We start from the raw sequence: 22,378 nt of genomic DNA, 5'->3' as shown, positions 1-22,378 counted from the left end.
TCCGTGTAACCGAACGCGAACGCGTATTGGTGTCGGCTCGGCAAGCGTCTCGCACAGACACACAAAGCCGGACGAAGTGTTGATCGTGCCGGATTTAAGCCTTGTGCGTCCATCTACCAGAGGTTTTCTTTTCCTTAACCTTTTACTTTCAACCAACCCCCCCCCCCCTCCTTCCACCTCCAGAGTCGTCCCCTTTTTTCCACCCCGCTGCCACACCTTTCCGGGTATGAAAATGTGCAATCCATCTTTGTAAACCGTCACGGCATCTCCCCGGGGCATCCCACCATCATTATCCATCCAGCCAGCTCGTATGGTCAGGTGTTCCATTTCAATTGCTCCATCACTCTGGGCCGCTTTGTCGGTCGAGTCACCCCCCCCCCCCCTTCACTCCCCGATTCGCCACTCGTCTCGAGTGAATGATCTTTCAGGTCTAAGTATGGGGCCCCGGGGGTCAAGTGTTGGTGCCGCGCACCAAACAAGTGGCCGCGTCGTCTTCGTACATGATCGAATCACGGTTGGCGCAGAAATCAAACAGTGAACATCAAACAGGGTCGGTTGTTTCTTACGGTCATTTGGTGGAGCAGAAAATATTTCATCTCCTCTTTCACGCGTGAGGTAGGAGAAAAAAAATGGGTGAACGAGAGTTTTCCAACCCCGATGTTCTCATCACATTGTTTATATCAGCTTGAAGGCGTGTGTTGTCTTTCATTTCTTTCTCTAGCTCGCTCTCGCTCGGAAAAGCTAAAAGCCGTCCATCCCAAAAACCGGCTTGACCTCGGCAATAGCGGACGACGTCACGAATGAGTTTTTTGGGTGTTGCCTTACCTTGGGTTTTTTCTTCTTCTGGATTACAGCTTCTCATCTGACGCTTGTATTTTTGCACCCCTTTTTCCCTTAAACAAATCCTTCGCGGTATTTAAGTGCTACGGGTCGACCGGAGGTTCCCCCGTTCCCTCCAAAACCCATCTAAACGGTGTCCAGTTACGGTGTACAGCTCGGGTAAAAACAAACCAAATTTTCCTCCGACTGAGGGAAGGTTTCGCTAACCGGTCCACTCTCTCTGCGTTTTGTATGATATCTTGAGAAGGCGATTTTTAACCCCAAAAAAGAAAGATAGAAAAATCCGTGTAGACTAATAAATAGAAGATTAAAGCAAAACGGGATTGGAGGATTCAGTATGCGCCATTGATACTTGATTGTTCTCGATTCGTTGTGAAAGCGTGGTTTTTCGTTAGGGAGATTCAATTGACGTATCTTCAATCTTAACATCTGCTTTTTTCCTCCCTCTAAACCAGTGTAGTTGTACGCTTCGATGGTCACACCTCTAAGTTAAAGTAAACATTGGATGAATTTACAGAAAAAAGTGTTTTTGGGGGTGTCTTCCTGAAAAGAAATTCGCATCCCCTTTGTTGGCTGGTGAAGCGTGCTACTGCTGTCGTGTGATGGTGAATGAATGTTTGTGACATATACGACGCCGCCAGGAATTGGCACCTCGTGCAACGCGTCCCGCCACGATTTTCATCCCCAAGTCCACCGGGAAGGTCCCCGAAAGATTCGCGCAAACGATATCGTTTGGAAAAGTTTCGGCAAAGTGTTGTGTGTGAGTGATCTACGACGTTAGTGGAAGCAAAACCATGTGCATTGGCCAACACTACCAAGATAGTGGTGTTCCGTTGGAAAAGTGTGCTCGTAAATCGTTACTACCGGCTCGAAGCAGGCAGCTATAAAGTTGAGCAGATCCTTTCCATCGTGTGCTCAACTGCCAGGATAACGGAGTGAGGAAGCTAGAGAGCATCAGAACAGCAGCAAGTAAGGTAAGTCTCATGGGTTGGCTTCAAAAAAATGTAGGGTTATTTTCGGAGATTGCATTCACCATCTTGATGCCGGACGGTGAAGATAACATCAAGATTCGTGCCCTAAAAAAAATCTTCCCCCGGTAAAGCAAAAGGCCGTGCCGGTTTTACTACACTGCGGACAGTGTTTATTGTTTACCGTCAGTTTTAAAACGAGCTGATAAGTCGAATGGTCTTCGCCCTCACCGCAACAATGCTCCGAGACTGTGCCCTCACTACACATATATCTTTGGTGGTCGGTCAGGTCAGGCATGGTCGACGAGCGAAAGCAAAAGATAAAGTTTAATGCTTATCGCAACCGTACGCAACCGGATGTGCTACGATTCCGTTTCCATCTTTCCAGCACGACTGTGTGTGACGAACCGGGGTACAGTGCTGGTTGGATGCTGTCGATTTGTCTTGTCACTCGACGGAGACGAGAGTTCCCTGTTACCTTCCCGATGTGCTCAAACACACACACCAGGAGAGTAAAAAAAAACTGATACGATGAATTCATGTTGCACATTCCAATCTTATTACATTTTCATGTCTTCTGGCAATGACAATTGAGCACTGGAGCTGGAGAATTTGACGGGCAGCTTGATTTGTATTTTATGAAGCGCTCTGAAACGCCGAACCGGAGTGCAATAAGAATTGTGGTGGTGGTACAAACTAGGGGGGGGCGGGAAAAATAATCTTCGCCGAATAACTGCGACACCGAGTATATCTATTCCATCAAATGTTCCCGAGCCGAGCCGTCAGTTTATACCGTTCGTTATTGCGTTCGATCAAATTTTTTTCTGGTGATCGCAATCGTTAGGAGGAATATCGATCGCTGTCGTTTGTCTATACCAAAACGTGGGGTGGGGGGGGGGGGGGTGGGCGGTGGGAAAAGTCGATATGCCGATGGAAATCCTTCAAAAGCACAACGCTCCATCAGAGCTAGTTCTTTTAAGGATGCGCCCGCTCTTTTTTGAGAATTCAAACAATCATTTTCCTATTCTAAGTAAACAGTGTTTCGTACCGTGCCGAGTACGAAAATCAACAAAAAAAAAGGCGCAAAATCGTTCCCGCATTGCTGGGGAGTGGATGAAATTCGCATCTGATTCGCTTGTTGAGGGAAAAGTTCAATCGCCAAATAATTGCATTAGGGCGTGCCGTACGCCATTTATTGCTTGCCTCTGTTGTTCGGGCGACGGTGTGTGATGGTGGATGGCGAGTACAATTAATGTTGAACTAATTGAGCTTCAAAGAGGGTCAGGGAGTAGAGTGAAGGAAAAATGATTATTTTGGAAAACCTATTTTGATAGGTGTGTGAGCGCTGGAATGTGTTTGGTTGATGTGGATTTAAATCGTTTAAATCTGTTTTTCTTCTGCGGGTCACCGTACGAAAAATTGAGCATTATTTTCAGAATCTAGGTCAGGTTTTGCGGAATAATTTACTTCTATGGTGATTTTGATGTGAGATGCTAATACGAAGGGATTGGTATCAAATACCATCTAGACCGTATTCCCGTACGCAGGACTTCTTGGAAAGGGAAGCCTCTCTAGAGGTTTGGTCTTATTCGCAAGGAACGGCCTGACTGTATTTCTTAGATCGCTCGAGATTTTAGTGCAAAAAAGAAGAAGAAAATACTTTATGTATTTTTTATTTTTTATTTTTATGATGAAAAGAAAGACAAAACATCAAACGGTTTTCAAGTATTTTTCATTTGATCACCCTGTGTCCTAGAAATTAATCCTAAAGTCCATCGTCTTTTCTATAATGGCCGTTATGTGTAGACAAAATATGGCAACGTTATTCGTTGATTTAGAGTAGCTATAGGCTGAAGATTGATCCAATGATTGTGGGGCAATCCAGTGGCCGAGAAGATAGTGACGTCGGTTTTCATGCGCAGGACTGGGGATCAAATCCCACCCGGACTTGCCTCCCCATATGCAGGCTTGATTGTCCAGCTACGGGTAAAATTGAGACATGGAAAGCCAGCAATGGAAGGCCAAGACGTCTCGTGATTGTAGAATCACATAAGAAGGAGAAAATGACCAAACTAATCGAAGAATTGCAATTTAAACCTTGTGAAGAACATCCTGTAAAGGATGGAAAGGTTTGAGATTAAGCTGTCCATTAGACAATCATTAAAATGTCGTCGTTCAGCAGTGATCAATAGAACTTAATCTCTTTTATCTGTGGTCAAGATGAAGAAACAAATCAGCCTAAATCATTAAGATTCAAAAAAGAGCTGAGACATCCATGGCTAAGGAGATAGCTTACTGCCAAAAGGCTACCAGTGAAGAACTGGCAATATTTTTACAGAACGCTTTTTAGATCCTTAATTCCAACACAATTTCATCCAAGTACCAAACAATTTCCGTGAAAAAAACGAATTCCGTGAAAAACGAAGTTTTGGACATCAGGTTATATTTGTTCGATCAATCAGAAATAGTGCACGCAATGCTTTCCTCAGTACAAAAATGCCCTACGCATTCTTGCGAGAGAAAAAAGCCATTTTCCATGTAAACCGGTAGTGATGGGTTAATAATCGAATCTGGAGTTTTCCATTTCGAATCGCAATCCCCGTATTTATCGTACACATATCAACTGCAACAATGTACAACAATCCTCGGACCAGTAATGCCTGTGTCACAGCTTTTTTTTTACCTCCCGGTCTACACCGGGTTTTTTCCAATTTGCAATCCCAAGTGCATCTCGGGTTGTTTGCGATTGAACTTCATTTGCAATCATTGTTGTTTCTCGTCTCGAATGTATGCAAATGTTGTCCATGGTAGTCGATATCGGTCCTCCCCGTGACTATGTGATGGCGGAGGTTCCACAAGGTAACACCGATTCAGTTTCAACTCTGTCCGGATGGCTTACCTTACCGCCAGATCGGTAAATGTAAATGAAACAATGAATAAAGAAACGGAGGCACAGCACACACACACACAAGCACGGGCCCACGGTAGATTGGGCGAGAGCTGTTGGAGCACCGTTTGTGTTTGCACAAGTTTGTGATTGCATCCGTATTATTTGTTCTGGATTTTTTTTTGTTTGGTTCTTTCCCGCTTTCTCCACACATGCTCTACTTTATCGGTGCAAAAATGTGCTACGTATCAAAAATAAACCCTAGCGTGCAGGTAGATACAGTGTATGATTAACGTGATGTGCTGGCGGGTTTTTTTTTTGTTGGCTGGGCCTTCTCCATTTCTTCCTGAGATTGCTCGAACGTCAGCAAAAGTCATGTATGATAAAGGGATAAAGGTGGGCTGAAGCCTGTCACGGTACAGTGATTAGTTTATCCACGACACGAAGTTATGCTGGGCTTTTTTTCGTGTCCGCGTGTGTGTGTTGTGCTCAGATTTGTTGAGTAAAGTTTTCCATCAAGTTGGTTTGCCCGAGCTGCCCGAAAAAGAAAAGAACGAAAGAGAAAGAGCAAACTCGGCCAACTCGGAACTGGAGTCATATGTTCGGGGGCAAGTTTCCTTCATTAAAAATGAGCTCGTCCTGTACCATGCCACGAAACATGGAAGCGTCACTTTGACAAGCGTGTTGATCTTCTTATTGATGTTGTATGAACTTGAAAAAGTTGACGCTACCAAAGTCAGCGATTCAACGAAACCTCTGGCTGTGGTTTTGCCGTGATGTTTTGACCTAGTTTTCTTCCTCGGGACGACGGTGCCATCAAACAACAAAACCCTTTTGCGGGGAAAGGATCACCGAGCGTGCCGTATGCTGTCTGGATGATGTTGTAATAACGTTTTAATGACTGCGCGATCTCATTAGTTGTGTAACATCATTAAAGAACTTGTTTCCCTCATTTCATCAGCGTAGAGGGATTTTTTTCTTCCAATTTTCAAAAGTTTATTAAAGGCAAGCGAATGAAACGGCTCTTTCAAGGCGCGCCTTCTGTTGGTAGGAGGTGTTTTATGCACCTGCTAATCGCATGCTGACGATAAGTGGAAAGGGAAAAACGGCAAGACCTGTGTTAAACAGCACATTTCAAACGTCTTCATTGAATGGAACCAACTGAGAGTGAACACAGATGCAATCAGACTGCAATACCGGTGAGATTCCAGCACCATACAACCATCGTAAAGCCGTTTACCGTTTTTCGGTATGTTTCTTACTGCATCAGGACTCACGTTATTGGCACGCTCAGCATCCATCTTGACTGATCATGGTCCCGTGCCCGTTACCTTCGACATAACGGACCTGGACGTTTCTTTCGCTGAAGGAGTTGTTCTTTCGTTTCGAATGTTCAGTTTCGTTGCTCACTACGAGGACCTCCGCAGAGTTGCATCCTCACCGACTACTTCCCTTCGCCCTGTTCACATCCACACTCGTCGAATGGGTCGCTGCCAATTTACGTCAAATGGTCGTTTTTCCTCCGAAAGCACTCGACTGAAACCGGTCGGCCGACTGACTGACTGGGAGGGTGAATGGTCGTACGATGGTGGGAGTTTTTCGAAAACTCATTCGACCGTCTCTCGATTTGCTGCCCCAAGAAGAGGCCCCCATAAACGTCATCTGCACTAAGAAGCGGCGTGTAAAGCAGGGTTGTGAAGTTAGAAGGAAAAACGATCGTCACAGAATTGATATGGGCTGCTGCTCGATTGCCTTCGATGGTGGAAGAAGGAGTTTTGAAGTACGTTTTCCTCGGCGCATGGCGCTGGAGGTAGTGATGGTATTGATGGTGTGAACGACCATGTGTCTCGAAGTCGCCCATAATGAACGTCCATTTGCGAGAGCCATTCCCATGTTCGGTTCCTTCTTCGCGCGGAAAACTCTCGCGCCAAGAATGGACGAGCTTCTTCCAATTTTGTAGCATTATTATACGGGGCGTAAGTGTGGTAGTGCTATAAAGTTCTATCGAAACACCGCGCAGAGCACCCAAAGCAGGTTTCAAGAGACAACCAATGTGTGTGTTTGTGTCTGTGTGTGTGTGTGTGTGTGATTGTCAGTGTCTGCATTTCGCTAGCTAATGGCGACCGACGTGCCTGGAAGCGCTCTGACATTGGACTTCAGGCTGCGCTACCGTACCGAACGGGTTGAGTCCAAACTTTGTCCGGAGCATTTTGCACCATGTGCATTATAAAGGAAGAAAAAACTAGGAAGAAAAGGGAAGGCGAATGAGGAAAAAACTGGAGGAAAAAGAAACTACACAGGGTACAGAATAATAGAAATCATTGCAGACGACGGTTTGCAAGAGAACCGCAGACTCCATTTGGAGCGAAAGTGAATGCATTCCATTATGCTGTTCGGTCTGTCGGTCGGTAGGTCGGTGCCGGCAAGTGTGCCATTGTATCATTATTTTGTGGCACTGATTTCGTTACTTGGTACAGAGCACTATGCCTGATGTTGGTGGTTTGGTAGCCTTTTAACACTTTCGCCCGCTTTTTGTTTGGTTTTATTGGAGCCGAGGCTTTGCTCTGGTCCTTTTTACGTACGACGCGTCGCTGTTTTATGATGTTGCGCCCGTAAACAGTGGTTGGTTATTAAAATTTATTCTATTCAGCGCTGAGTCAGATGTCAGATGATGTCCATTGTGCAGCTGGAACGTTGTATGCAACCATGCAAATGGGAGGATTTTACGTTCAGTTTTTATTACGCTTTTACTTAGAGGAATATCAATTTTTAACCAAAGCCAAGAAATTTTACTTAGAAGAATATTTTTTTAACAAGGAAGTGAAAAACAACAAGGAAGGATGACGAAGTAATGAGCAAATCAACTTTCACAGTTTAAGCCCAAGTTAGAGTCCAAAGCATGCATTGCAAATCCATCCTATATTTGTTATTATCTCACCACATAAATCGATTATCATTTACTTTAGGATGGCTGACAACGTTGATTAACCCTATGCAGGTCTTCCAACATCTTCCGATGCTCCCCGTCTCTATCTCTCTGTGCCTTGACGTTCCTGCTCGATTACTGTAGTCATTAGTCGGACTAGATGAGATTACATAAATTAAAACCAGAGCAAACGGGACGCCCCCCCCCCCCCCCCCCCCCCGTATGGCAAACAGCGGCCAACCGACCAACCGGCCCCAGCATCCATTTATGTTCATTGAAATGGATGTCTTAAGATTGGGTGTCGGAAGTTTTGGATGAGGTGCTTCAGGTCTCGCGAATGTGCGTACCTAATCAAATAAACATCGCCAACGCCACCGGTGTACGGTGTATGGTCGCCGGCGTCCGGCGACGAGATCGAGGGAACGCGCGTACGCGCCAAGTTTAGTGTGATGAGTAAAATAGTAAAATTTTGCCCCTCATCAAACACCTGGCGTGGACGTTAGCACGCGCGCCCCCGGCATGTGGCACCCCATCCCAGGGATAGAGGGCCTGGGGGCAATAAATTTACACATTGCCCTGGGACTGTCGAACGGGAGGCAGTTGGCTTAGGTGAGCATTTATTTGCATTAGTGTTTGCTTGTTTACGGATGAAAGATTGCACGGTCGTCGCAGTGGGTGGAGAATGTTTGATAATTATTACAACCGAGCACAGCTAGCGCTGCTGCACATTTCCTTGGTCGAGTATTTGCTTGCTTATTAAGAAATCTTAACTCTTTAAGTAAGCTGCCTGCTCCAATAGCTTTGCTCACAATCCCTGAAGTTGTCCAAATTATTTCGACATTCACATTATACAAGGGCACACTTAATGTGCGGGGTGAATTAATCGCGCTAGATTAAACATGGCACATGGGACAAATTACACACGAGACCGAGAATAAACAGTGGAGCCGACCGGTAATGCGATCAAACATATTCGTACCGACCGTACGATACTCTCCTCCAGTGATACTCCCATAGCGCAGCCCCCGTGAGCAGCTTTTACACGAAATCTTTATCGATTCGTAGTGTAAAACAAAAATAAAAGCTCCAAAGGAGCAAAGCGGCAAACGTCAGGAAAAGTATCACTCGGATTGCAAACGAGAAAAATTGGCCATCGTCATCCTTAGCATACCGAGGGTGCGAATCCCAGGGTGCGATTCCCGGCGCAGTGTCCCGTGACATACGGATGATAAATTATATTTCACGTTGCTCTGCTTCTTGCTGCTACCTTTCCCAAATCCCACCCCGAACCGTTGGGGCAACGAAGGGCTTTGCCGAGCATCAACCGGTTGTCCTTGAATTTCCCGTTTCGGGTTTCGAGAGTTTCTTAACCACGGAAGGATTATCGGGCAATATTAGAGCATCGGTGGCTGGTCGTTGTGTTTCACCAGCACGCAATGAATGTCCCGAGGCAATGGTACGAACTGATGTACTTCGCCTCGCTCTCTCTCTCTCTTTCTCTCTGCTTCATTCAGATTATTCAGCAAAAAACGTGGATTTTGTGGTCTGTTCGCTCTAGGGACGATGAAAGGTCGCCAGTAACGGTGACGATGGAGTTGCTGAACATCCTTGCCCGGAACCGTATGGCACGTGGACGCAGACAAGCATACAAAAAATAACACACACACACTCACCAATAAACCAGGGAGAGGATGGATATCTCGCGCCTGTATCGTTACTGATTCGCTGTCCCTGATTGCTGTGTAATCATTTTTTCCTCCCGGCGGAGGCCCTCGTGGACATGCGAAACGAATCGATGTGATTTTTGAAACCGTGTAAAGCGTTGATTTGTGCGGTTTGGTGGGAGCAGTTGAGGGTGCAACATATGTGTTGATTACTATTTAAAAGGTTGTTTGGGTGTTCGGTAAATGCAGCCGTGTAATGGTTGTAATGGACGGCCAAATATGAGAAATGAACGGGTGATTACATGTAAAAGTAGTAATGCAAAATAGAGTGCAAGTATTATTTTTATTTGAATAACTTACAATTTTATTTTCTTACGTTACTATAACTTTATGGAACAGTGATGTATTTCTCATTTTGTGGCAAAGTTTAATCAACTATTAATGAAATGAATAGATTGGGACAAGCGCCATCATTGATTGATTTACGAACTGCTTCGTTATTGAAAATTCCTTAGAACTATTAAGTTCTCAATACCAGGTAACAATCTTGTTGATTCTGCCAGTATTTAATGCACCATATTCCAGAGATTCTTGTCGCTTCCCCATGGTGTTTTTAAGCGTTCTCAATTTCTTTTTTTCTCGCCCAGAGATGTTTAGAATACCAGGGAACGCCTAAAAAAAACTTGAGATATCCTGTAAGAAGAGTTGGTATCGAATTGTTGATATTAATCCAATGCGTTGTGAGAAACATCCCAACCTTGTTCTTCGTTTTCCTAGCAGTTTGGAAGTCTATCCTAACTGACTCGGGAAAAGCTCTACTCCACGCTGTTTAATTGAAATACGTTAACAAATCATTCACTGTCATTAAATTTAATTTTCCACCCCAAATAATTATGAATTTTTAATCCTTTCTTAATCATTATCCTTCCCGCTCAATATTCAGCCGCACGCAAACTGTGCCAGTAAAGCCATTTCACGATCACGAAAATAATGCCCCGGACGGTGTTTAGCCTTGCATTGGTCGAATTAAATAAGCCTTAAGCCACGGTGGCCACTCACCCAACACCCGCATTTCCATTTGGCCATTTCCAAGCAGCCGGGCCACCGGGGTCATGAAATATGAAAACGCATAAACCATACAACAACCCGCCATGGGTCAAATTTACGAAAATATCTTTACGGCCTCCAAACTACCGAACGCCGGTCGCATCGGGGTAGGGTAGGGGCAGCCAACCTTTTACGCTCTAGGTTTCAACGCCGCTTTGCTGAAGCGCTTGTAGCGCGAAATGCATTACCGTTTCCATTCAAGTGGCTGTCCAATTTTAATGTTTTCCAACAACTTCAAATTAGATTCTGTCGGTTGCGGATCTGCGGTTCTGTCGGGTACACAAGCACTTGCGGACCAGATCGGGGGTTCGATGGGGAGTTTCGGAGAAAAGCGAAAGGGAACGAAAGGCAGGCAAGTATGCTGGGAAATTTTAATTCATAATTTACAAAACCACGTCTTGGCTTCTTTTTGTGCGGCATCGCACATAGGGTATGATGAACAGAAATTAGTTACATCGTAGTTGCGAAACGAAATTGCTTCATGGTTGCTGCATATTGTGTCGTACAAAGTGTCACACATACACAGCCACAACCAGACAACCGCGGTCGTACGGTACCACGGGCCAGAATGGGAAAAACGTTCCGAATTAACCCAATTAATTATTTTATACTTTGTTTATTTTTCCTTCATTTCTGAAGCTCTGTGTTACAGCGCACACAATCTCGCGGTCACGTACATGGTGGTGGATTGATTTCCCGGCAGCAAGGAAGAGCGCGGCAGAGAGAGAGAGAGAGAGAGAGAACAAGACCAGGACCATGGGCTCCAAAGGAAAGTCATGGTGTAGGGTGGAAAAATTATGCTTCCGGCCACTGGTAGCGTCTTCCTATGGGCTTCGAGGGTTTTGCTGTAGGGGGGAAAAGCAAATTTTCTTCCGCAGCAACCGAGCTGTTACATTTTTTTGTTGGTGCGTTTGTTTTTGTTTTACTTTAACGCTGTGAACCGATGCCTTCTGACGTATTACCCTGGAATATATAGGAAATTGTCTTGGTGTGGATTGATAAGTGATTGCAATTTAAATTCAGTGAAACCCTGAGTTTCTAATCAAAAATCTATTTTCAATCCATATTTGATGTTGTATTCCATATTTTTGCTACAATCTTTTTTAAAGCTTTAGTACATACTCAAATATTTACTTCCTTGCTTATTGAGCAGTCTTGGCCTTCTTCAGGAGTCATCATGTCTGCCAATCCAACATCCCGATTTTAGCAGCAGACGCATCAACGTCATCACTCTTTCACTGTTTGGGCCTATCACACCTTCTCGATCAATACAAACTCCAAGCCCTCAAGGTTGTTCGGAGCTATTTCCATGACTTGATTAACCATCTGGAGGCTGACGAGTCATGTTTGCTGCACGATGGTTAGATCATCACATTCTCTTAGAGTCATCAGAGAAAAGAAAAATAATTTATGTACCTACTGCGTCAGTCTTTATATGCCGGTCACGGCTGAGCGCCGTCTGCTATTCCCATTTGTAGGACCCAAAAAGGTATTACGGGCATGGTAGTCCGGTGTCATCCTCATGACATGACCCGCCTACTAGAGCAATTCGGTACGTAATAATGATATCAACATAGCGGTAGAGTTCTTCAAACAGTTTAGATTCTGTTTTACGGCTTAATTCAGTTATTTTTAATTAATTATAATAATACAGCGCTTTATCATGTAATTTAAAACTTTATAGCAGTCTTACAACCAGAAAATTTTTTCAATTGAATAGTTTCATAGTCACTTGTTTCGCGGAAGACCATAAGTTCCTCGAAATTCTAGCAATTATTTTCCTTACGTTTACAACGATTAATCTAAATTAGCGTTCCTTGATCTTGTCAATCATGCCCTTGTGGAGATACTGAAGATTCGTAGATATCATGAAGATCGTCTAAAAAAAACGCAACGATGTTTGCCTTTGTTTTTTTGTCGCTTGTTTTTTCGGTACATCCCAGCCAACGGTTATGAAGTTGTTTACTGCAGACAGTTTTTGCATGTATTCGTTACGCTGCCGTTTGACGTCATTAACCGGCTGTAGAAATTGTGTATGTTTCCTTTTTTTGTTGTTGTAATTTTCCTTTCTCCCCAGCAAACACTGCACCCTTCCGCTGCTGCTCCATGTCAGGTGTAAGAGTTTTCTTTTACGATCCCGATGTGTCCTCTCTACCAGGCCCGGCAATGGTGTTTTCTTTCACCTTTGCCTGCCTGCCATGCCGTCTAAGCCCACAATCGAGCCAGCGTTTGTTGGCCAAACTATACACACCTTGGTGCGTCGGAGGTTTTCCTTTCCCGCGGCCCGGGAAGCAACGGTTCGGCGTGTGGTGTGTTTGATGTTTGCAATAATTTTGCTTGTTATTACTGCTAGACTGAAGGTTGGTCGGTTGGTGCGGCTAACGTTCACGTTTCGCTTTTTTTACACCGCTGTGCTTTTGTTTGTGCACCACTCCGGCCGACCTGCTTGCGAGTAATCGTTTCTTATGCTAAACTCATTAATCTTCGCCCTGTTTGTGTGTGTGTGTGTGTTTCTTTTTTCGCGCTCCGGTGTAATGTTTTCATTAGAAATCGCTCACACATTCACGCGTGCGTCCCGATCTCGCACGGACGGAATTGGAGTGGAAGAAAATTCAATTTTCACTACCCCACGGCCGTACAGATCAGTTGCTGAAAATGGCGAGCAACGGGACGAGGGTCAAGCGCGAATCGTACCAGCGTTTTGAATGTTGTTTTGCTCTCCAGGCCACATCCACAACACATTTGTTCTGTAACCGAAATCCCGTACACAAATTTATAATTACCCGCTGGTTTCACCTTTCGCCGACCTGCAATTCCTATTAAATTCTTTCGCGGAGAGACCCGGCGAAAGAGCAATGGGTGGGTAATGTAAACGAGTCGCAATAAATTGAGCCTTGGCCTAAATAGCAGGGAGGAAGAAGTAGTTGGAATCACAGTCTTTGATCTTGGTTTCGCTTCCTTTTTGTGTGTTTCGTTTTGCCTGCTCACCCACAAACATGAGTGATGCACGATAAATTCGCAACGGTGTGATAAACACGGCGGTCGCGGGTGCTTGCCAGGGTGCGAATCAATATTGATGAGCGTGCATTGCGTTGGGATGTGGATATGAGCATCCAGGTGGTTAGATTTGTGTGGTGGGTTCTAATGATGAGTTGGCGAATAGCAAAATAAATCTTTGTTTTTAACTGTGTAGTTGATGTTTGAAAATATTTCTGTACAGCTTTTGTGGTGCATCAACTTTGGCTTGAACACCCTGTAGATTATTTTATAGATGACGATCAAGAAGCTAGAATAAAGTTTTCCTTCAGAGCTCAACAAGTAATCTCCTATCTCCTTCGTCTACATGAAACCCGCACCGTGCACGTACTTCAATAATTGGTGTGCGCTGCTGATGAAATTTAATAATTTATTTGCGTGGTTTTTCCAATAAATCGAGCATCATTAAAACGGTACGGTTTCATCCATCAAAGCCATCAAAAAGCTTGTGGATATTGGTTTTGATAGCAGCAACATGTTAATTACCACTTTTGCATGTATAGTTTACTGAGCATAATTTCCTGGTACATTCAATCAGATTAATGTCATGAAAACAAACCCGCATGTGAAGTACCGGCATTGGTGTAAAGTTCGAAATAATCGTTCCCTAATAAAGCGACATGTTTTGTTTCATACTACCTCTGATGCATGTTACACCCTTTCTATTATGATAATAAAACAGAATGCGTAACATGAAACTTTAGAACGTCGACAACAATAATGTAACGCTTCCGGGAAATGAACGATACATGCACTAACGGGCGCTGCAGCACTTTAAAGCTAGTTTGCAGGCACCATTCTGTGTGTGTGTGAGGTTGTGTGATCGTACCATTTTCATCAGCTCGTTAAGCTGCCACGATCAAATTCCCTCGGCACGACGAATCGGCACAACGTGCCTTCGGTGGAATAAAACATAAATTTTTCGATAATGTATATGCGGCGAACATGACTGTCTGTTGTCCCGTGTACCACCTTTTGTACCGGTCGGAGCTGACCTGGATCACATTTGTCCTAGGGTTAGGGACAATTTTAACTTGTCAAAAACTTCACCCTCCAAAACATGTCCCTCTCTAGGGGGGAGGATGTTCTGCCTGGAAAACAAAGCAACCGACGACGGTTGTCCGTTCGTATATGTGACTTTTCACGAACTTCATGGGACTATAGGAATCTTCTTTTTGGGGTCGTGAGAGGTACTCTACCAGGCTTCTATAAAAAAAAAACTCCAAATGCTTACATAAAAAAGGAGAGGTCATAGCTATTTTCATACTGCACGAGTTCAACTCACAGTTCGATAGAATCCCTCCGTAGCAAGGCTATTGTACTGTTGGGGATTCCTCTCGCTCCTTTTTTAAGCTTTTACGATGCATCAACGCATCATAACACTCCGAGGTAAGGGGTGCTGTCTTCAGAGCGGGTTGTTAAATTCTACTTTCCCACTTGCATAATCCTCGTTGGATCTCTCCAGCAAAAACAAAAAACGGGGTACATGCACAGTAAAGCATCTCTACACGTCGGCACGCTCGCAACCGTGTTTCGCTGATGGATACTTCCGATAGTCGATGATTGCCAGGCCAGAAATGATAATGTATGTTCCCGTACGTACTGTTGGTGGTGCAGTAGGGGATGTTTCATTTTGGCTGCGGGATCGGTTAGGTTTTGGGCTGCAGTTTTTAAGGTTTACTGTACTATGCAAGCTTGTTGAAATCTATTAGACTTTATGATAAATTTTATTATCCTAGTTAACTTCAAATAGCTCAACCAAAGTTTTCAATATCTTCTAACAGTGAACCATGATAACGAAAAGTTAGAATAGATTTAAAATTCTATATTCACAACTCTAAATCAAAATATATCCTTATCGTTAGCTCCGATGTATCCGCATGCACCGTAATCATCACATTTTAAAGCTTTTCATTCATATCAATCATGGCACAGTTCGGGCAGACCAGCCATAAAAAGGAATATCCAACAGAAAGGATAATAACAGTAACCGAAAAGGCAAACACAAAAAAAACCAGCGGATGATGAACATATACCATGCAAGGGTCAGAATGCGCACAGTGAAATGAAATGCATATCCTTCGGCACTGTGCACAACGTCAGTGGGAATGTTGGTTTCTTTGCAAATGATGATGATGATGATGATGATGCGTTGCACTCATGCGGTGGTGAGCGTCCTGGTGGAAATCGATGCAGAAGCTAGAGGCAGCGCGTGTACGTTTGCTGTACACATATCGTTGTTCTTCTGGTGTTCCGGTGCACAGTTGCGGTGCATCCAATTTGTACGTTTTCAGTGTTTGCCACCGCCAACCGAGGGAAAAACCCTTTCATCTGCCATCTGGGGTTGTGTATTTGCTGGTGAGCACAGCCAGCCACATGCTGTGAAGGGAGACGATGAGGTTATGTACTTTTGGTGAAATTTTGTTTTTCAAATTCATTTAACTGGCGTTCACGATCACGATCGGTCCGCCGGGTGTGGTGGTGTGTCAAACTTTGAAGGGGTTAAACTTTTATTACCTCGAATCATGCATTACACAACAACAGGAAAACCCCCAGGAAACTTAAAATAAACAAGTACAAGGTTAGATGGATGCAGGCCAATGGCTCTTTTTGCAACCGGGTCAGTTTTATAATCCATTGATTGGGAAGCTATAAAATGGAAAGCACGTCACATGCGTGCTGATGACGATGGTTTAGGATGTGGATGCTGTTTTCTGTTGTTTGGAAGCGGCTCTGCCTGACAGTTTATTCATCATGCTTTTGCCAATCGTAAACAGAAAAATGATATAATCTCTCTGAGGAAGCTCCCACTATAATGTATTAATATTCAATCCTTTGAAGACAGGTTATTCAAACCGATTTGCTAATGCATTTGAGTTATCGCTGCACAGAATTGGAAAAATAGCTATTTTTTTGCGTGTTTTATTGATCTAATTAATCGTGGCAAAATTTTTAACAAGAAAGTATCTTTTGGAACATAGTATTGTCTTCTTAAAATATTGTCCACCCAATTAACCTATGTCATTTTCTTCATAAATCATAAATCCCAGTGCTTGATTAAGCTTGTCTTTAAACGGTTACGCTGCAACGTGAGTTTTTATTTCCAGCTACCTCCTTCTTCAGCTGTTTGGCTATCCCGACTGTATCGAGTTATCTCGTAAAAAGACAGCATAAAAATGAAGATGATATAAAACGGCTCTCGCGCTCGCTCAGTTCACCGAGCAGCAGCAGCAGCAACACAGCATATCATTCCCCGGGTAAACACGATAAGGTTCACCGAGCATTCGCAAAAGCACATCATTATAAAGCACAGCTCATGTATCATCGGAGATTTTCACACCCACCGAACCACCCTTGTGCCATTTATTATTGGTCCCGTCGTCAGCAGGGGGTAGTAGCATCAGCGGCCATTGCTACCCGCCAACCGATACGGGGGCGAACGAATATGGGTTTGCAGTTAAATTTTATATTCACATTTTACCTTCTCGCTCGTGCTTTGGTCACATTCCTCCACGCACTGGGCTGTTAAGTGGATGGAGTTGAAATGGAGAAGTGATCTATGAGTGGATGTGGAGCATGGCATGGAGGATCATATTGTCAGCCATTTTTCGGTTAAAGATCTCCACATATCATGGCAGGAAAAGTGTTCTTTAATGCGGGGTTGTTTATTTTATTTGGTGAAGGGTTATATTTTTATTGGAACTTCAAATTGAATTCTTTTTCAAAATCGTCTTCTTTACCATGGAAAGATAATGCTGGAGCACCCAGATGATTTAACAACAAAGTCATTTTACTACTAGGCTTTCATGGATGTATTAAAGCTTACTAGACGTTAACACACCTGACTATCCAACAAGGAGTGACTACACAACTACATGGTATCATTGAATAAAGGCATGACATGATAGGTCGCTAGGCCCAGAAGAGAGAGAGAGAGAAAAAGAAAGAGAAAGAGAGAGAGAGACAGAGAGACCTCAGCTATTATTGCAAGAACAGCCCTCAATATCACACAGTCAGCTCAGCAGCTTCAAAGAAGTATGTATTTAGCACGAATCGAGAACAATTAGTGTCCAATGTATTTCGAATATTTTATGTTTATACACATACATGGCAATTTCGTCGTAAAACTAGCTAGCGTAAATTATGTGCTTGCATTGTGATATCAACTAAAAACTCTCTCTTGCAATGTATTCAGTTTAATAACCTCTCCACGTTTAGCACTGATCTCTCGATATCGTTGAAAGAAGAGGCTCTAAATATATTTTTAAATTTTAGCATAATATCCAAGTCAACGTTAAAAAAATCCCGCATGGATTTTATAAAATTTTCCATTAAATTTCTTCACTCACTATTGAATTTATGTAAAACACCAGCACTGGAATTAAAAATATACCAAAGGAACAATTACTCAGCATTACAGAGCCAAAAAAAAAACTTGCAAAACTGTGCACACCGTAAGCTGCCCGACAGTACCGTAGCAAACCGTTAATCGATTGAAACGGTCTGCTTAATATTGCATGCGCATCACAATCCTGCGGAACAATCGTGTTCTTTAACACACGATGCCAAAGTTAAGCGAGATGCATTTATACATTTTTAAACACGGCTAATTACGTTCGGAAGAATTACTTCCAGCGCTGTGAAAGCATTCTCGACCACCCAGCTCTCGTTGACCGAGAAATTCTCCCACAAACCCAGCTTTACGTCATGCTGAATCAGATTCTTCATCGTCTTCCCATACCATTCTGTCACCGGGGGAAAGCAACAAAAAAAACTTTCAGCATTTTCTCTCTATTATAGCAAAAAAAAAGAAGCGGAAATGCATTCACTAGCATCGCTGCGCTGCTCTAATTTGATAACAATAGAAAACGCGCAAAGGTTATCTTCGGCCGCTGTTTGCTTGGCCTCACCTTTTGGCCAGGATGTGGTGTTTCGAAACGAACGGGAAGGAAAAACGGGAGGAAAAGCACGACAATGCCTAGGGTAAAGTTTCGCTTTCACGCTAGTGTGCTTGCCTTAGATAAAGCCCCCGTTTAGCGCACACGACCTATCGAGATAATCGATTCTTTTACGAAAGAAGGAAAACTCTTTTGCCGTGCTTCTTTCATTTGCTTCGCGTTTTCTTGGCCGTTTTTGTTGTTGTTGGTTTTGTTTGGTTATGCAACGAAACGAACGCAAGCACGTGCGCTGCCACCACTTATCAATGAAAATGAGTCGCCTTGTCGGACGGTCGACGTGCTTTTATGCGCTATTATTTCTTATTCTTTTGTATTTCTGCTGCTGTTCGGTCTACCCCCATTTGTCGGGGAAAAAACGGAGGGGGTTGTAATAAAGACGAGGGTTAAAGCTTTGGGAAAAACTTCTTATCGCACTTGCCGTTTGCTTTGGTGCGTTGTTTTCGTGCGAATATAGTAAAAAAAAACGGAGCGCCAAAGAAAATGTCGGTTAGCGGAAAATCTTTGCTTCCCGCTATTTCGCCAGCCATTGCTCCATTGCTGTTTCGTCAAAGGGTCAAGTGGGTTTATGTGTGTGTGTGTGTGTGTGCCGGGGATCGGAAGATGGTCATCTCGCATTCTGTCGACATCCGTTACCCGGAAAAAGGGATGCCGAGATACATATTTCAGCGAATGTTCTTCAATCGGGCGGCAAGAATACAACGCTAGTTTTCCGAGTCGTTTCCGCCCGGACGATGTACGCTTCGGCTGTATTCATCCCGAAATTTATTTCTTCCGGAACATCCGGTCGGGAATTGTGGGTTACCCTCTCGATCATCGACGTGAGTAATGCGTGGCCGATAGATAATTATCCTTACAGCTTACCGATACCTTGCTCAATCTGATGCTCAAGATAATCTCCACTCGAAAAGCGCGTCAAGCAGCTGCCCATGACGGTTGTGCCAATATTTATCGGAGCAGGATGAAGAGCCTTTTCGGTGGGGCAGTGCGATGGGATATCTGCGCCTCTGACATAAATTTTTGCCAAAAATAATCGCATTTTCCGAGCGATGGTTTTATTTCGGTGAACAATAACCCTGCCACGCTTCTGCTACTCGCCCCCTTGCCTACCCTGGTTCCCTTGCGAAACGAACGGAACAAATGCTCAAAGATTCATGGTGGAAATAAAGTTTATTACCATCATCTCATAATCGGCCCCGGTTGCTGTTGCATCGCCGGTTCCCTACGGTAGACCTTGCGCAATAGGATAGGCAAGCCACAGCGAAATGGGTAACACGGGTAAAACTGGTCATGTGTAATGATTGTTCATGGTGCAGGGTGCAAAAAGAAGGTGGGGTGGGGGGAGGATGGGAAAGGAGAACGAGGCTGGGGGAGGGAAGGGTCGGGTGATGAATAAAATGCGTACATATGTTACCCGGTGCGTGGTGATAAATTTGTTTAAGCCCGAGCCACACAATTTAGATAACTAATTAATTGCATTTGTAACGTGGGCAGGATACATTACGAGCCAGCGTACAGGCGCAAACGGAGATTGACACATAAATGACTAAATTTTTATCGCGTTACGTTGTGTGCGCGCTGTGGGGATGTAAATAAGGGTAATTAGAGCGTTGGTTAATGTAGCTTCAAAATTTTTATCTTGCGAAATTTATTATGAGCAACCGGGAAAGTGATCTGAGAGATGAAGTAGAGCATGGATCTAAATTTATGGACTTATGAAGTGAACCTGGAGTATGAAGCACCTTATCGACTTTGCTTACGGAAAAAATAAAAATGCCTAAATTTATCGGAAGGTGTCCATGTCATTAGTCCATTTAATCTTGAGTAGTGTACAAAAATTTCTGGAACATTACTACCTCATCTCGTGTACCCTGAAATTTTAATGAATAATATTCGATTATTTTTGCTAGATTGATTGATTTTTCATTTACCACACATCAGAATTGATCAAATTGAATTTGCATCGAAGGGAATGCGTTACTGTATTGCTCAAAAACGGATTCCAGGAAAGCATTCCAATTACTGCCAATCTGGTGCACTAGAGTTAATAAATTTAAGCGTTATGTTTAATACTATTACCGACGTCAGCGATGTGTAATAAAAATATCACTTTCACCACCAATTTCGCAATTCAATTAATGCAAACTTCATTTGCTGCAATGCTCACTGGCACGAAATAAATGGCATACTACCACGCTCATCACATATTTGTACAAACTTTTCTCCTAACACATGTATTAGGAGACATGACACCACCGAAGTGCCTGGGTGTGTGTCTGCCTCACTCCCGAACTGATCGGAATGCGTCGGTGCAGCAAAAAAGGAGGTTAATTGATAAACAAGACAGTGAGGAACAAGCTCACAATGCGCCCATCCATCAATTCATTGAGTTGCAGCAAATGTCAAGCAAACCCCGGTGCAGCTTCCCATCGGGCAGAAAAACCACCGCCCATACGTCGGCGTTGTGCATTATGCGGCAGTGATGATGACGACGAAATTGATTCGTTCCACTCATCCACTCGGCCCAGTAATGCAGTCAGTGTAATCATGTTGACAGCACGTTCTTCCCACCCATTTTTCTCCCACAGCGGCACCGGCAAAGGCGTTTGAAACTGTGCCAAATGCACCGCGTGTGGCAGCGCATGGAAGACACACTCAATATTTTATGCTTACTACAGCAACATCCACTGATAGTGGCCGATGTCATCGGGACGGGAATTATGCACGCCGTCAGCACACAGGTTCCAGAAAACAATAGACCCGCTTGCGGGTGGGTGTGTGGGTAGGTCAGTGTGGGTGTGCTATTGAGACCGATAGCGTCGTATGGAACCGTGATACTATCGACCATTTCACCACCCTTTTGCCAGCGACAGTTATTGTTGCATTCCGTTTATAGAGTCAGCCAGTGTGTCAACTGGCTGGCGAATCGATTTTTCCATTGCAGTTGATCCGCACGCGATACAAATAGAACGTAACGGTTTTTGGGTTGGCTGAGTGGGTTGGTGGTATGCAGAAGTCGCATCGTCACTAAATATCATCAGGCTGAGTACGGAAGTCCAATGATTGCGCTGGTATTATTTATTCATAACGTAAAAATAAACATGGACATGCTCTAGTCGTAGGCGTTTGGAGCGTTTTTTGTTTTGCTACTGTAGGATTTTTTGCCATCAGATTAAAGTGCTATTTGTATTGTGATGCTTGCAATGCATGAAGCATGAACACGGCATAAATGGTACGTAGGATGTGATGATATTTAGAGAAATACGTTTACAAATTGAAAAAAATAATCAATAAATTTGCTTTTTTATTGTCATATTTGGAAATAAGTAGATTATTACTTATTTTAGCCAACTTTTAATTCAATTTTTTTTATTTACTTTAAAATTCATCTGGTAAAACTTCTACAAGAGTCCTTAAAACTGCCCAGCTATTCTAACGGATATATAGACGTCGTCACTTCATCTCAACCCATCAACCCATCATACCTCGTCTGTCTATGTGTACTGAGTTGTTTGGTGCTATCCTCATGATATGACCAGGACAACGAAGCATGATGAGTCTTATTGAATGCACAATATCATTATTGTGCTCATGAAACTTGTGGTTGAGGAGGGACCTCTATTGTCCTTACTTAGCTGAGAGAATTCTTGCAAAATTGGGTATAGTTGTTTTTTCTTTTTACATTCCGTCTTTTCACATTCCGAGTTATATCCTTGACGATGTCATGATGATCTCGTGTTGATAATAGGAATGTCTTATATATCTCTTTTTCTTTGGACCCCATGAGTCCTCGGCTTGCCACTTACGGCTTTATTTGACTTGATATAACCCGAAGCTGGTTAGGCAGTCCTGCGTACGGGGAGTCTTGGATGTATGAATAGTGTCTTGAAATGAAATTTCTAAGATCAAATAATTTTGTTCCTTTTAAATACTTTCACCCAGACTCTTAGGTTGTTTATTTATTTTTCTTTTGCTCACAAATGAAGGGTTTTACC

At 43.5% G+C, this 22,378-nt stretch overlaps 1 protein-coding gene across 5 annotated transcripts in view; it reads left to right on the top strand.

Annotated features, from left to right (window-relative positions):
* LOC118511792 (diacylglycerol kinase 1) overlaps positions 1–22,378 on the top strand; it is a 75,174-nt gene that overhangs the window by 863 nt on the left and 51,933 nt on the right. For 2 of the 5 annotated variants that reach the window (XM_036055322.1, XM_036055324.1), the window contains exon 2: positions 1,296–1,814. The gene's annotated coding sequence lies outside the window, so the exon portion shown is untranslated. The remainder of the gene's footprint in view (positions 1–1,295; positions 1,815–22,378) is intronic. The other 3 variants (XM_036055319.1, XM_036055321.1, XM_036055320.1) reach the window with 2 other exon arrangements.

The sequence above is a fragment of the Anopheles stephensi genome, chromosome 3, assembly GCF_013141755.1.
Source record: "Anopheles stephensi strain Indian chromosome 3, UCI_ANSTEP_V1.0, whole genome shotgun sequence".
In the NCBI taxonomy this organism is placed as follows: domain Eukaryota; kingdom Metazoa; phylum Arthropoda; class Insecta; order Diptera; family Culicidae; genus Anopheles; species Anopheles stephensi.
This window is presented reverse-complemented; position numbering and strand designations above follow the sequence as displayed.